The 14,653-nt window shown below is 43.4% G+C and overlaps 1 protein-coding gene across 1 annotated transcript in view; it reads left to right on the top strand.

Moving 5' to 3' along the window:
- Nucleotides 1-14,653, top strand: part of LOC119178498 (uncharacterized) — a 257,077-nt gene that overhangs the window by 47,605 nt on the left and 194,819 nt on the right. The window lies entirely within an intron of this gene.

The following is a 14,653-nucleotide window of genomic DNA, read 5'->3' as shown; positions in this document are numbered from 1 at the left end:
GAGTCATCGCAGTTATGTGAAATGTGCGTAGTGACAATGAATGACGAAAAGTCGTGATAATGAAATCATGATGGAGAATCAGCCACCGCAGTAGAAACCTCTCTTCAGAGGCTGAGCTGCGAGAGGCTTGGGTATGTTGTACAAAAATTACCTACCTGTCTTCAAAATGATCACTTTTTATGAGTGAAATGTGGTTCCCTACCGATGGACATTGCGGTAGGGTGATATAAAGTGTTGTCCTCTTTGCTTGTCTAATTCTTCGCAGTGAATTAAAATGTGAAGCACTGTAGGTGCTTTACTACTTCTGGCACACTGTGGTGGATCGCCACTTGACAAAAGTGTATGAATGTGCAGTGCGCGTATTTTCTGTTTTTAGTCTTGTAATTGTTACTTCTGTGCGTATTTGTAAGTATTACTTCTGGCGGCCAATGAGTAAGTAGTAGCTTAATAACATGTTATAAATTACCTGCATGTCCATCCCGCGTGCTTTGCTAATAGGCCCCGAGCTTTCGTTTTAGAAAAAGTTTCAAGCGAAGAGTAGGGTTCACTATTGACGTACTGACAGTGGTTTTGCTGGTGGATGCGCTAGCTAGACCGCGAAACGTTTCCTTGGATCTCGTGGTGCCGTCGCACTCAGCAGACTGGGACACGTGCTTCAATTATGTAGATTATGCACAGGACAGAGGAAGGACAACCAAATATGGGTTTTTTTGTCTTTTGAGAGCTTTGAACGTTATCACCAAACTAAAGCACATTTTATTTTAGTTGTTTATAGTTTTTAATGGCCGCCCTTATAGCGCGAGTTTCTGCTATAAAAGTGGTAGTGTTCTGGTGCAGAATACCGGCACCTCAAAAAAAAACGGACTGACCACTGCGTAGTAGACAGAAGTGCAAGTTTTTGAGGTACCATAGCAAATTTCTGGCCATGAATATTTTTGCTGAATGTCTACAAAATGTGTACAGATATGTGCCATGGAAACGTGATTGGTAAACTCACAAAAAATATATCGCAGTCTAATAACTGCCACTGTGAAGACGGGATATATTTGTTGATTAACTCGTTCACTCATTTATATTTACTGTCAATATAAACGATATCTGAAACTACATTTCAAGCTGGAGCAGCGAAACGGTGTTGAAGAGCAGCATGTCCGTTTCTTCGGCTAGACCCCTGACACCAAGGGGTAGATATGTCTCAAGGCAGGGTGGTTGTCAAACAGAACAGAACTGGTCTAATCATTCATAGTGGTGTGTACGGGTTATCTTGTTTTCTATTCACCTCGTGAAAGTATACATACAAAAAGTGTAGGATCTTTGGACATCCAGCGACCACTCGTTCAAGTCAACGTACATGGCCTCCCTTGGGGCTAGTGCGAAGAGCACTCGCGGAAAGACGAAGGCATGAGTGATTGGCAGGAAAGAGCATATTTAAGGCTCTTGGTGTTGCTGAATGATAGATTACTACCTTTCAATCTAGGCGAGTCTCTACGAGGCCTCTATACAAATTGATCAAACTAATTTTGTCACTGCGCCAGGCAAACAGTGATAAGGCTTTTAGAATGTGCTGGGAAATTCTTCTGTGACTCAGTTTTGAAACAGACGCTGTTTACTTGAAACAAAAACGCCAGGCCTGCACCAAAGGCGCAGCAGAGTCAATACGAAAGCATCAAGAGCGGTCTTTCAGAGCCTTCTCTAAGCTATATTTGGGTAAATGCCAAAAGCACACATGCAAGGTACCCATTACACCAAAATAATCATAATTTCAGCCTCTAGGCCAGCATTCACTATGCTATCTTTGTAAAAGGATGGTATTGGCTAAACACTTGTAACAAAATTTGTGCTGCATTCAGTGGCTGACGACGCTGAAGAGTTCCGCCTTAAGTAGGTATGTACCACAGTTATTAGGTGCCGAAGAACAAGCTTCAATTCAAGTTGACAATATTTTCCCTAATAGCATCAAATTACTGCCTCATTTTATTTCAGATAGTTAACTGCATGATAACATGCGCAGTGTCACAACAAACGTTGTTATTAAACCAGATGCTTCACAATGTGACGAAAAGTTAGGGGTTCGTATATTTAGCCCGAATTTAGATTTGTCTTGCTCCCTTCGACTACCCGACCTCATACTGGTTTTTGTGGCTGAATTTCTCGCAGTAGTGCTCGCATCAAGCAAGTTAGATGCGTCAATCACATCAGCTAATAATCACATCAGTTATAATAGTAGATTCTGTATCTTTCTGTGCAGCACTTTCAGTTAGTGCTGAAGCTCAAAAAATAAAGGCGCTTCGTGCACTGGTACCTGCGCACTTGAGAAAAGTCCATTCAGTTTGGGTGCCTCGAAATAAAAGCTTGTTTCCAAGTGAAACCGTCGATTCCTTAGCTAGGTCGTTATAGAGTGGACCGTTTTTATCATACTTTCCAACCTCGGCTTATGTGACTGCTGCTCGATTCCCTGCGACCTACTCGCCTTCAACTGAATTTTTCACGCCTGTCCTTGCGAATTGTTATCATTGTCTTTGTAGTGTTCTACTGGTACCCCTAAATATTTGACAGGTGCCTCCCCCAGTTCATATTGGCAAAAAATTCTGGTCTCGATCACCACCCTCTCTGCCGAAAACGTAAGCACTTCCCTCAGTTCATCCGACTTCATTAGAATTGTAACCTCTGCCACACTTTCTTTACCTGTGCAAAAAACTGCGACATCATCTGCATATGCCTTAGTTTGAAATTCTGATGCCTGCAACCTTATCCTTGAACTCTACTGTCTTCACTTACTGCAACGATTATTGTTTCTATATAGATGCCGAAAAAAGGGGTAAGTGGGCATCCCGGACGGATGGAACACCCACTGTTAAGGGGCGCACTTAGTGAATCATTGACCATTAAACGTGTCAGGCAGTTGAAGTATCCCAAAGCCACGACACCTATGATTACTGAATGAACATTCACGTGGTCCAGTATGGCAAGCAACAGGATATTAGACACACAGTCAAATACCTTTTCGAGATCAAGCTGCAGAATTGTCACACGAATCTCAGTGGCGTCGCAACACCAGACAACGTGTCGCCGTTTCTGTATATCGGTCACAATGCAACGTTTCTTAATGCTGCAAGTTTGTGACATCAAACCAACTTTTTGATGACACCCTGTAGTCGAAGCGCAAGTACTTTCATCAAGCTTTTGTAGCCACAGTTAGTTAACAAAATGTGCTGATATGATGAAACTATCTTTAACTTGTCTGTCTCTTCGGTCTTAGGCAAAATAGTATGAGCTTTACTAAAGGACCAAGGTAGACCATCTACTTTATATCACCCGTTAAAAACTTCTGTAAGCAGTCCGAATAATTTGCATCAAAATACCTTGTAAAACACAGCACTAGTATAGTCGGGCCCCGGTGACTTACCAGGATTGAGCTTATATATGTCTTTTTCTACTTCTGTTTGTGATTCACCAAGTCCCAGCATCGCTTTAGTGTCATCGAACAGCCGCGGCATTTTTTTTGAGGAACAACTCTTTAAACACCTCCACATCAACTGGTCTAGCAGCGAATAGTTCCTCGCAGTGTTGAAAAAAAGCCCGTTCAATGCTTTCACTGCCTGCGATCCCTACACTATTGCATTCGATAGTTTCTATATGGTTGCTCCTGGTGTGATTTTTTTCGAGTCCGAGAGCCTGTCTCGTTTGATTCTCATTTAAAGTCATAATCATTGCTCTGGATCAAACTAGGATGTCTCGATAGCGCTGTTCATCATAGATCTTTTGTTATTTTTGGTATTACGCAAATCTTCGGCATACACATCAGGCTTTTCACCTTTCAGCGCTGTCAGTTTCTACAGCATCGATTTTAGCTCTCTCTCTTTCTTTTTCAATTCAAAAGCAAGGACACTACATTGCCTCAAATCGCTATCATTTTGATCCACTGCTTGAGATGTTCTCACTCTTCTTCTATTTTCTCCGAAGGAAGTTCGTCAAGTACTTTGATTTCATTGATTCCGGCTAAGTTAAAGGGCTCATCACCTAAAAAATTGAAGTTCCTTTTCCACTGCTCCCACCAAACTTTATTGCACTTTTTCGCACCTATCTGGCACTCTATTAGGCAATCATCAGAAAAGGGAATCGGAACAACGTTATGGCAACTGCTAGGTATTCGTTATTATGCCATCAGATATGCAGAGTTGGCTTATTCGGGCATTGCTTGCACCCTGAAAGGGGTTAAACAACTGCCCGGTAACTTTCAAGGCATTCTGGAACATCCACTATTTCATAATCTACAATAGGTTCCGTCAGCACGTCCCTGCTTTTGTCTTCGATTTTGCGACTGTTTGAGCTATCTCTTTCTTTCAATACACAATTGAAACCTGCTATAAGTATGAGCTTCTTCTCATTGCACATGTAATGTTGCAAATAGTGAAAAAGCTAATATACAAATATTTCATATTGTCTCGTTCGGGCGTCAAGTAATAAACAATGCAATAGAAATAATTTATTTAGGCGAGTAAAAAAGGGGGTTTGGGACTAACACACGTATTCATAAGGCAAATCGGTAAATGGGTTCTTTCTTTCGTAACGTGAGTGGTACTTCCCTGCATGCGGTGTGCAAATGAGGCTGATGAGAGCTTTATTTGGATATGCAGTTGGTACAGACCGCATGAATACGCTGTCCGTGGATGTCTCTAGGAGGCGATATAATGTATCATCTTTTTGTCTTTCAGATTTTTTAAGGAGCACTTGATGGAGTGACACGCAAAAATCTGTACAACGAAGTGTCTGATGCAATTATAGCTGTTCCGATGTACAGGGCTATACAGAGTGGAGGTAAACGGAGGGACGCGCTGAACAGGTTAAAAAGAATGCAAGAGGCTCCTGCCACACAGGCATTTTTTTTTACAACAAATGCTGTTATGAGATCACAGCTGGGGTCTCGCGCACCGCCGTAGTTGTCCACTGTCACCACCGCCACCGGTGTGCGTGGCAACATCGCGCAAACTTAGGAAAAAAACTAGTAATATAACTCAGTGGCGCTCGAATCTATGTCCGCTGGGTGCCAGATCAGTAATCTACCGTTGAGCCATTGATACCACTGACAGTACCTCTACCACTGATAGTATTGTATCACTGAATTATTGGGACTTGTAAGCAAACCTGCCTTAGGGAGGCTCGGTGTCGGGAAAGCGATCGCGTTATTACGACTTATAAAGCGTTTTAATAAAGCGAGAGAACAAGCAGTCATCCCACAAGGCGAATAGCGTAGCGAGTGGGTTGTCCAATTATCCAACCCCTTACAAAAGCTTGTTTTTGTTCAGCTATTACCTGTACCGCATAGCCACTTCAGGCATAATTCCTCATCGTAGTCAGCCACTGCATGAACAATTGGCACGAAATTCCTCGCAATGGTATAGCGCCTTCGACGCTTCTCAGAAGAATGAAGAAAAAATAACATAGCGAATGTCGGCCTACAACCGTAAAATATTTATTAATAATTCCATAGTGGACATCAAGCAAGGGTGCTTACAGCAGTTACCTCATGCGTGTTTAGAAAAGGCTCTCAAAGGCCGCTCTTCTACCTTTTCTTGTGACTGCACTGAGCCTCCCGTGCAGGCCTGGCGTTTTTTTAGGCTTCACACTGGCAGTTTGCACGTCAAGGTATTCTTGGAAAACCGGGGGGTCTTTCTTCCTTGAGAGTCAGATTGTCTCATTTGTAGTAAGCCAGAAATTATCGACCAGGTTTTTTGCATTTTAGATGGGAGTGGTTTTTTGGGATGCATTCGCAAATTTCACCACCTAGAGAGGGCGCTAGTGCATGATGATTGATTGATTTGTGGGGTTTCACGTCCAAAAACCACCATATGATTATGAGAGATGCCGTAGTGGAGGGCTCAGAAAATTTCGACCACCTGGGGTTTTTTAACGTGCACCCAAATCTGAGCACATGGGCCTACAACATTTCCGCCTCCATTGGAAATGCAGCCACCGCAGCTGGGATTTGAACCCGCGACCTGCGGGTCAGCAGCCGAGTACCTTAGCCACTAGACCACAGTGGCAGGGCGAGGGCGCTAGTGCAAGCCCTACATAGCTGTCGTTTGGGGGATCATGCAGCTGGAGCGCCGGCAGCCGCTGCCGTTGTGCCCATCACTTCGAACTGCTTAGTATTTTCGGCTGCAGCCACCGTGTTTTAAATACTTTGCTGAGAAAGTAATTGATTCTAGCATGTATTATATACGTGTGTTGCGTGTTGAAAAACGCGTGTGCGGTGTAATATTGAAGGAAAAGAAGTTTTGAACGCTGGGCACATCGTCTGCTGCGGTGTGAAGGAATGCACGTACAGCTTTGTGAACGCTGCTTTTGCCACGGCAAAGGAAGATCAAGAAACCATGCTCATGCAAAGCAGAAAAGCCTTTGACTGCACGGCACCTGCACAGCGGCATCCAACCTATTTCGTGATTCCTCTAGCTCAGCAAGCGAAAAATGAAGAGTAAATCAGTGCTACTATGACTCGCAGTACCTGTCCGGCTTCGGTAGTTCACTACGGAATTCAGAATGACCAAAGTGTAAATTGCCAGCGCCCAAATTTAAAGCACCAGTGAACCGCCAAACTGAGGCCGCCTGAACGATGGCATGAGCTGACTGCGTGGGCATCTCCCAAACGATAGTTACGACGGATGCCGCATGGCGACGTCACCATCTGTGAAAGTTGCGAATTGCAGAGTACAATCAAAGAGGAACTCTTGCTGGACCCATACGTTATCAAATTACTACCGATAGATAACAAGAATGCTTTCCCACTGACCTAATATTGTTAACAGGCCTCCACTGCTTATTGCGGGCCCGTATGGCAAGATCTAACTGTTATTCAGATGCACCACCCACAACAATGTACTTCCAAGAGTGCATGTCTATATTTGTTGAACTTCAGAAAGCCAAAGAGTGTGTTTCTGAGTGGTTGTCGAGGGTAGAACTCGGAGCGTTTCTCAACAAATTTAGAAGTTGATGTCTAATCAGTAGCACCGCGATTACTTGTTTTCGTGACCTTTACGTCATTGTTCATGTACATAGTGCCTGGAAACAGGCATTAAAGCAAAAAACCAGGGTGGCTAAACAGTTGAATACTCGGCTGACACGCAGTGAGTCCTATTTCTTATCTCACTGTGTCACCAGATGTCTTTGGTGTTTTTGTATGAGTTTTTTTTTTCATATTTTATGCGATAGTGGTTACGGACACCGCCACCGGCACTTGCCGGCGGCGCCAAACTACGGCGATGCGTGTGGCCCGTGAGGGATCTCATAAAAGCTTTCGCTGTAGTAATAGAGGCATGTAGTAAGAACGAAACAACGAGCACGACATTTTTTTTCTTTAGCCGGGTCACCTACCTTCCTCCAAATATGTTACCAGCCTGAACTTTTCATTCCGCTAACACTCGGTCATTCCTCACAACAAATTGGCCTCAGTTCTTGTGGTGTAGTCCCAAAAATACGCAGGTCTTTTGGATACACGTTAGCTTCGTCTCGGCACAGCTTTTTTTTCGTCAGTGCTTGACTGGTCAAACTGTTCCTGTTACTTTCCACTCCATCGCTTCAGTTCGCTGATGTGGGTGGTCGTCGACTAGATCTTTTTCTTCCAGTCAACTCATTCACATAGTAGGTGTATGCTGGGAGAACTTCTGTCGCTGTGAATGGACGTCTCATACTTTTCTGGGTTTCTAAACTTTTTCTGAAGAAAGCCCTTATGTGGGTCATGCGAGGCGCCGTAGTTGTACACCGTTGCGGCCGCCGCTGAAGTCTGTGACCAGTATCAATCAAGGAAGAAACGCAGTAAATAAACAAATACCCATGAGAATGAAATATGAAGCCTAGTCCACAGCGTTCCTGTTCAGTACTCTACTACTGAGCTACGCCAGTGCTTTTTTTTTTGATTGCATAGAAATAATTCAGTCAAGCAATGTGATACCATCATATCGCTATACCATCAATTGTTTCAAATATATTCTCACGTGCACACATGCACAGAACACAATTTCATACAGTACAACGAACCTTCATAAGTCTGGTAAGCAAACACACATGCGCAAAAGTCCAAGCCACTCCTGAACAGGGTCGCAAGTCTCTACAACATTACGCACATTGGCTGCCTCTTCTCGAAAAATAGACTATGTCAAGCGAGGTGGCTCAGCATTTCTGTCAATTATGCGGCTCCTCCACAGTGAGTAAAGGCCAAGAAACATAAAGAAACCGTATGCAGCAATGTTGTTAAGGGTTTTTCTAATGGTAGGAAACTCACACTATGAGCTCAATTAGGAAACTCTTTTTTGATATTTCTCTTACAAAATGTCCCAGAAATGACAAGCAATGAATAAAACACTGCTCAATTGTTTCAGGCTCGTTGAACAGTCTGCGATTTAAAGACCAGGGCACGAATACCTTTTTCATAAAGCCACGCCTTTACAGGTAATGTGGTGGTGTGTAGCTCAGCAGTAAAGTACTCGGCTACATACACATTTCATGCACACGGTAGAACACATCACGACCAGTTCGGGATAAATATGGCTGCCGGTAAATAGATTCTTTGTAAAGGGCGCTGACCAGTGCAGCAGTAAGTGTAGTTCTGTCTAAAGAGTACAAATATTTTGAAGTGCATCTGGCTCTCAAAAACTTCGTGGCCTTGACAATCTCTTTCAAGAAACCCCACATTTGTGAGTTTTCAGCAACTGTTGTCGTGACAAAAAGAAAAGGGAGGTGGTAAGCAAGTGAAATCCAGATAACAGCCTAAAGAAACGGGTGACACACTTCCTTAAGGTAAAAAAAATCGTCTCACCAGTTTTCATACAAAACAAAATGCACAAGACTAAGCCTCCTCCTCAAGAAAAAGAAATAAAGTTGTCTTTTCGCATGATTTCCCGTGAAGAATACCAAATGAAGCAGGCAAATATTTCGTAAAACGCCTGGGTATGTAGACGAGAGCCATACAACACTTGAAGAGTGTAGACAAGCTTTGATGCAAAAATGATATTGCATCCTTTAGCTCTCGAAAAACAGATCCCGCCCTTGCCAAGTTAACACCTTTCAACGGATGGGGGTTATGGCGGACGTCCAATGAGGGCCACTATTACGGTGGTTATCAAGGGGCACACCTAGATAATAAAATAGAGCTCCATTTTTGCGAATAATTACGAACACCAAGGGAGTTAGTGCCCGCGTGGCCAGCCAAAATTCTCTGGTTTTTCAAAGTTTATCTTAGGTCGGCTAATTTCACAAAAACACATAATAGTGTTTACTGCTTCCTGAACACTCGGTCTATCCACGCTAAAGAAGGCAATGTCATCTGCGTAGGCAAGGACATTACTTTCTCGGCTTCATATTTATAGCCTCTAATACCTGAATTAAGCAGTACACTTAAACCAAGTGCTTCCAAGCATACTGCAAAAAGTATATGCGCAAGCGGACACCCATGCCGCACTGATGAATTCACTTCTATTATAACTGAAACCATGCAATTCACAATTATACTTGTGCACTTTGACAACATAGTGATACACCATTTTACAGTAAATTTACTAACTGGAGACGTCTGAGCAGTCAAAACAAGAAGTCATGTCGCACCTTATCAAAAGACTCAGCAAGGTCAATTGAAAGAACAGCTACCTCAATCATGCTATCGTGAATGCCCTTAAGGACTGACCGCGCTACATGTATTATATATCCCGTGTTACTATGTTAGTATACTACTGTTGCTATATTACTACATTTCACATTATGGTTTGCAACCTTTGAGTTGACATCTTTTTGCAAACTTTCTACTAGCCTTAGACATGCTTCATGTTGGGAAAGGAATCGCGTTAATATGAGTAATAAAGCACTTTAAGACATCAAAAAATAACCAGGCGTAACACCACGCAAAGTGCATAACGAGTGGGTCTTCCAAATGCTCCAATCCATTACAAAACGTATTCCTGATCACCTATTGACTTCGGTGCATACCAACTTAAGGCATAATTCATTCTCGTCAGCCAATGCCTGAAAACTGCTTAAAATTTCTAACAACTGTGCAGCAGATACCACGCTTCTCTAAATAATGACGGAAGATAGGAGAAAGAATGCTGACCTACTAAGCAAACGTTTTGATTATTTATGGCGTAGTTGATACCCAGCAGTGCGCTTGTGACAGTTACTCACAGAGTTTTGAGAAAACGCTCCAAAAGGCCACTTTTCTAGAGTTTACAGCGACTGTGCTGCACGTTCCACGCAAGCCATGGCGTTTTTTACAGTGAGATCTGTTATTAGATCAAAATACGGGTCACGCGTGGCGCCTAAGTTGTCCGCTGCCACCACCGCCGTATTCCGTGACCAGTATTTGAAGAAAAAAAAAAAGACGGATTAGATGAAAGAACACCAGAGACAAACTGGGATTCAAACCCGGGTTTGCTGTGTGCAAGCTCAGTGCTCTACCACGGAGCCGCGCCACTTTTTTTCTTCATTACATGACTATGGTAAGCAATATGTCACGCCACCCACTCTAACAATAAAATCACACAACGCCCAATGTACTTATGGTTACTGTTAAGTGAACCATTGTTGTGCTGGTATCGTCGGGTTGAAAGTCGGGTAAAGTCACAAGCGGCTTTACCTTTGTGAGCCAAGCTGGTGGTTCTGGCACAGCTGGATGAACATCGAGAAACCAATCAACACATTCTTCAAAACACGCTTTCGCAGGCTGTGCATCTTTGTCGAATTGGTAGCCTGGCCGTCGTGATACGGCGGCGCACCTCTCCATTTCACCGTTTTATCCTGTAGATATTTCTCTTGCTTTTTCCAGTCCACACTGGCACTGTTCCGAAAACGATGAAGTGTAACGTCCAAGTATTTTCCCAGGGTTGTACCCAACGCATGTTGACGAAATGGTCTGGCTTTGTTTGCTGTCCACGGTTCATGCCAAAGCCCGAAACACTTGGCCCAGTTTACGCCAATTACAGTAGCTTGGCTAAACTGATGAACAGTTTCAACAGTAGTAGCTAGTATTGTGTTTTCTTATCCTTGGTGTCCTCGTTGAAGTTGCGCTACTACCACATATGTTAAACTGAAGCTTCAACAGTTTGCGTTATACTGGGACAATGTTTGTTAAATGTGGCGATGTCATCTACATATGCTAGGAACTGCTTTTAACCGGAAACCAAGCATGGTATTGTCGTTAGATACTTCCATGCACAGAGTTTCTATGTCAATGCAAAATACTAGAGGGCTTGTGGGTCAGCCCTGGCGAACCAAACACGGCCAGCTAACGGGAGCCCCCAGACTCTTATTTATATTCAACCTTGTTGTGCCGTTCTGGTACGCCAGAGCCACTCTCTCACAAATAACTGAACCAAGTTTAATGTGATTTAAGGCAGCAAACAAAATTTTGTGATTAACACAATCAAAAAGCTTCTTCCAGGTCTACTTGTACAATAGCAACACAATCAATTTGGTAGCCACAACACTTAAGAATGCAGCACCATTTGTGGATATTTGTGGCACTAGAACGGCCCTTGACACCACAGGTTTGATTGGGCCCAACTATATCCCACATTACGGTTTGCAGTGTTTGAGCCTACACCTTCATTCAAATTTTGTATTTCACGTTTGTAAAGCTAGATTCAGGTATCAGTTTCTGTATGCAGCCTATATACCGATACAGATTTCAGTTTAGGTAGATTCTCGGTTTCAGGTATAAAACAGTGTAATATGATATGTATGACGGAGGCAGGGTGCTTATTTTATATGCCTCAATAATTATTATTGTCAATACAGGGCTGATTTCATGTTGGAAAGCTTTACAATACGAGGCAATTAATCTGTCCGGTTCAGGAGATTTTTCGGCGTTAACCTGGTCTGTGGCTTGTTAAACTTCAGCTACTGTTGTTGCACGCTCAAAATGCTACTTTCTTTTGTCGCCCAGTCTTTTATTGTATATGTCAGGCAACTTAAGCAGGTTTTATGTATATGATAAGTTTTAATGTCTATATCATGCAACTCAAACAGATTCTGTTAGGGTTCCGTAATAGCTCGACATATATTTTCTGTATAAGTTAATCTGGAACTGCCCCTTTCTATTTCACGTACGTGGTTTTTTTCAGCGGGGGCTTTTTCCAACCTTAACACACGCTTAGTCATGCTTCGCCCGCAGCAGTGTCCTCTGCCCTTTCCATCACAAGCGCACCCTTATAACGTTGCTCGGCCAGTTTCTCTCTGTTTTGTTTTGTTTTTCCCATTTGTTCAATTCATTCTCGTGAGGCTCGGCATTCTTGCTTGAACACCTTGTCAAGAAGCACTTTCAGTTCAACCTCTTTCTATCTTCCTACCGAATGCAGCGGAGCCGCGCTAGAGCTTGAAACTCGTTTCTAAGCAGACCTTAGGCAGGCTTTATGTCGGGAAAGGAATCACGCCATTACGAGTAAAAAAGTGCTTTAGAACATCAAGGAACAGCCAGGCATCACACAATGTGATTTGCGTAACGAGTGGGTCGCCAATTGATTCAACCCATTAGAAAACTTGTTCTTGATCATCTATTAACTGTGTTGCCTAGCCACTTCAGGCATAATTCTTCATCTTGGTCAGCCACTGCATGAAAAATTAGGCAAATCTCATAAAGGTTTCTCAAAATAATGACAAAAGATAGCGTAGAGAATGGAGGCCTAATACACAAAAATTATGATTATTTATGGCGTAGTGGGTACACAGCAGTGTGCTTGTAGCAGAGGCTCCAAGAGTGTTTAGAAAAGGCTCTGAAAGGCCGCTCTTCTAGCATTCACCGTGAATGGGCTGCAGGTTCTGCGAAAGCCTGGCACTTTTTTTTGTTGGGGCCGCAGAGTACTATGGAATGCAGCGCATGGCCACTATGTCTACAACGCTCAACTTTTCCTCCGTTAATTGACGCTTGTCGAAGTACTACTTTGGCGTTTCTTGATGGCTCACTGTGTGTCCTTGAGCTATTTGTTGAAGTTGCTCAGAGCATACCCATTCGTTTTCTCTATGTTGAAACATCTCTGTACAACCTTTTGGATCTTGGTTGATATCTATGTAAAAGTATGAAAGGGCTTCTCCCTGTTGGGGAATGGTAAGGGGTGTTAAGGTAACCTTCTACCTCCTCGACCTTCTGATCCCAGTTCTTGTGAGTTGGGTCCTTGATCATTGCCATAATACATAACTGCAGAGTTCTGTTGACACGCTCCACCTGGCCATTTGTCCTTGAATAGTGTGCAGAGTTTAGGATTTGGAATTTTCTATGACAGCAAACTTCGAAGCAGTGGGATGTGAAGCAGAAACAACAGTCAAAGATTGTGCGCTCCGTAAATCTATCTGTGTTATGAAGGGCGTACAAATATTCAATGGTTTTTCCACTAGACGTTGAAATACAGCAGGACCATTTCTCAACCCAAAACGATACGTTCAAACTGCCGTGTCTCATCGGGCGTGATGAATGAAGTTTTTGCCTTCGATTACTCGCTTAGTTGAAGTTTAAGGTATCTATTTTCACAGTCTCACATGCAGTACACCTGTGCTCCTGAAAGTCGTTGCAGCTGGTCATCAATGTTAAATGTTCAATGTTAATTCTTAAATGCAAGTTTTACCCCGCCGCGGTGGTCTAGTGGCTAAGGTACTCGGCTGCTGACCCGCAGGGCGCGGGTTCGAATCCCGGCTGCGGCGGCTGCATTTCCGATGGAGGCGGAGATGTTGTAGGCCCGTGTGCTCAGATTTGGGTGCACGTTAAAGAACCCCAGGTGGTCTAAATTTCCGGAGCCCTCCACTACGGCGTCTCTCATAATCATATAGTGGTTTTGGGACGTTAAACCCCACATATCAATCAATCAATCAATGCAAGTTAAATATTCTGGCACCATCTGGCTATTTAGCCATCGATAATCTAGAACCAGATGATCTTCTCCATTCTCCTTTTTCACGAGTAGCACTCGACTAGCGTATGGCGAAGATGTTTTGGTTACAATTCCAGTCATCATCCTTTCCTTGACGTCAAATTTCTTGGGTCGCCTGTCTTTTCTTTCCGTTAGTCGTGTGTGGCTTGGAGCTTACTAGGCTGCTCCCGATACTCTCTGTGATTATCTATGGTACTTGACTACAAGACTTTAAGTTTGGCAAATTTATCGCAAAGGAGTGTTTATATTGATTGAGCATTTTAGGCAGTGCGAAATATTGCTGTTCATTGACATCTCTTTCGATGTTTACATTGCTACGATCAAAGGGCTTCTGCTGGGGCACAAGTGTCACGGGGATAGTTTTTCGCTTCCTGATAGCAGCTCAACAAGAGCGAACAAACTACTGTTCACCAGCCGTTGGTCTTCGTCCTTGTCGTCAACATAGGTATCTCCATCATTCAATCTTCGACGTGGAGCAGAATTTTCTTCCCAGTTCTCATAGGACACAACATTGCCTTCCCTCTTATTGGTCTCCACTGTCACCCAACACACAGTCCTTTTGGGCATCACAATGGTCTTCGTGACCCAAAGTGGCTCATTCGAAGGCTTCATCTGGGCAATTCCAGTGTTGGAAAACGGAACGTCAGCTCTGTAGCCAATCCCGAGTTCATCTCCCATGCGTAGGTATGCGATGTGATCCTTTTCCGTCTAAGCCTTACCAACCAGCATGTCCGCAGACAAGGCCATGT

This window comes from Rhipicephalus microplus, chromosome 1 (assembly GCF_043290135.1).
Source record: "Rhipicephalus microplus isolate Deutch F79 chromosome 1, USDA_Rmic, whole genome shotgun sequence".
Taxonomy (NCBI): Eukaryota; Metazoa; Arthropoda; class Arachnida; order Ixodida; family Ixodidae; genus Rhipicephalus; species Rhipicephalus microplus.
This window is presented reverse-complemented; position numbering and strand designations above follow the sequence as displayed.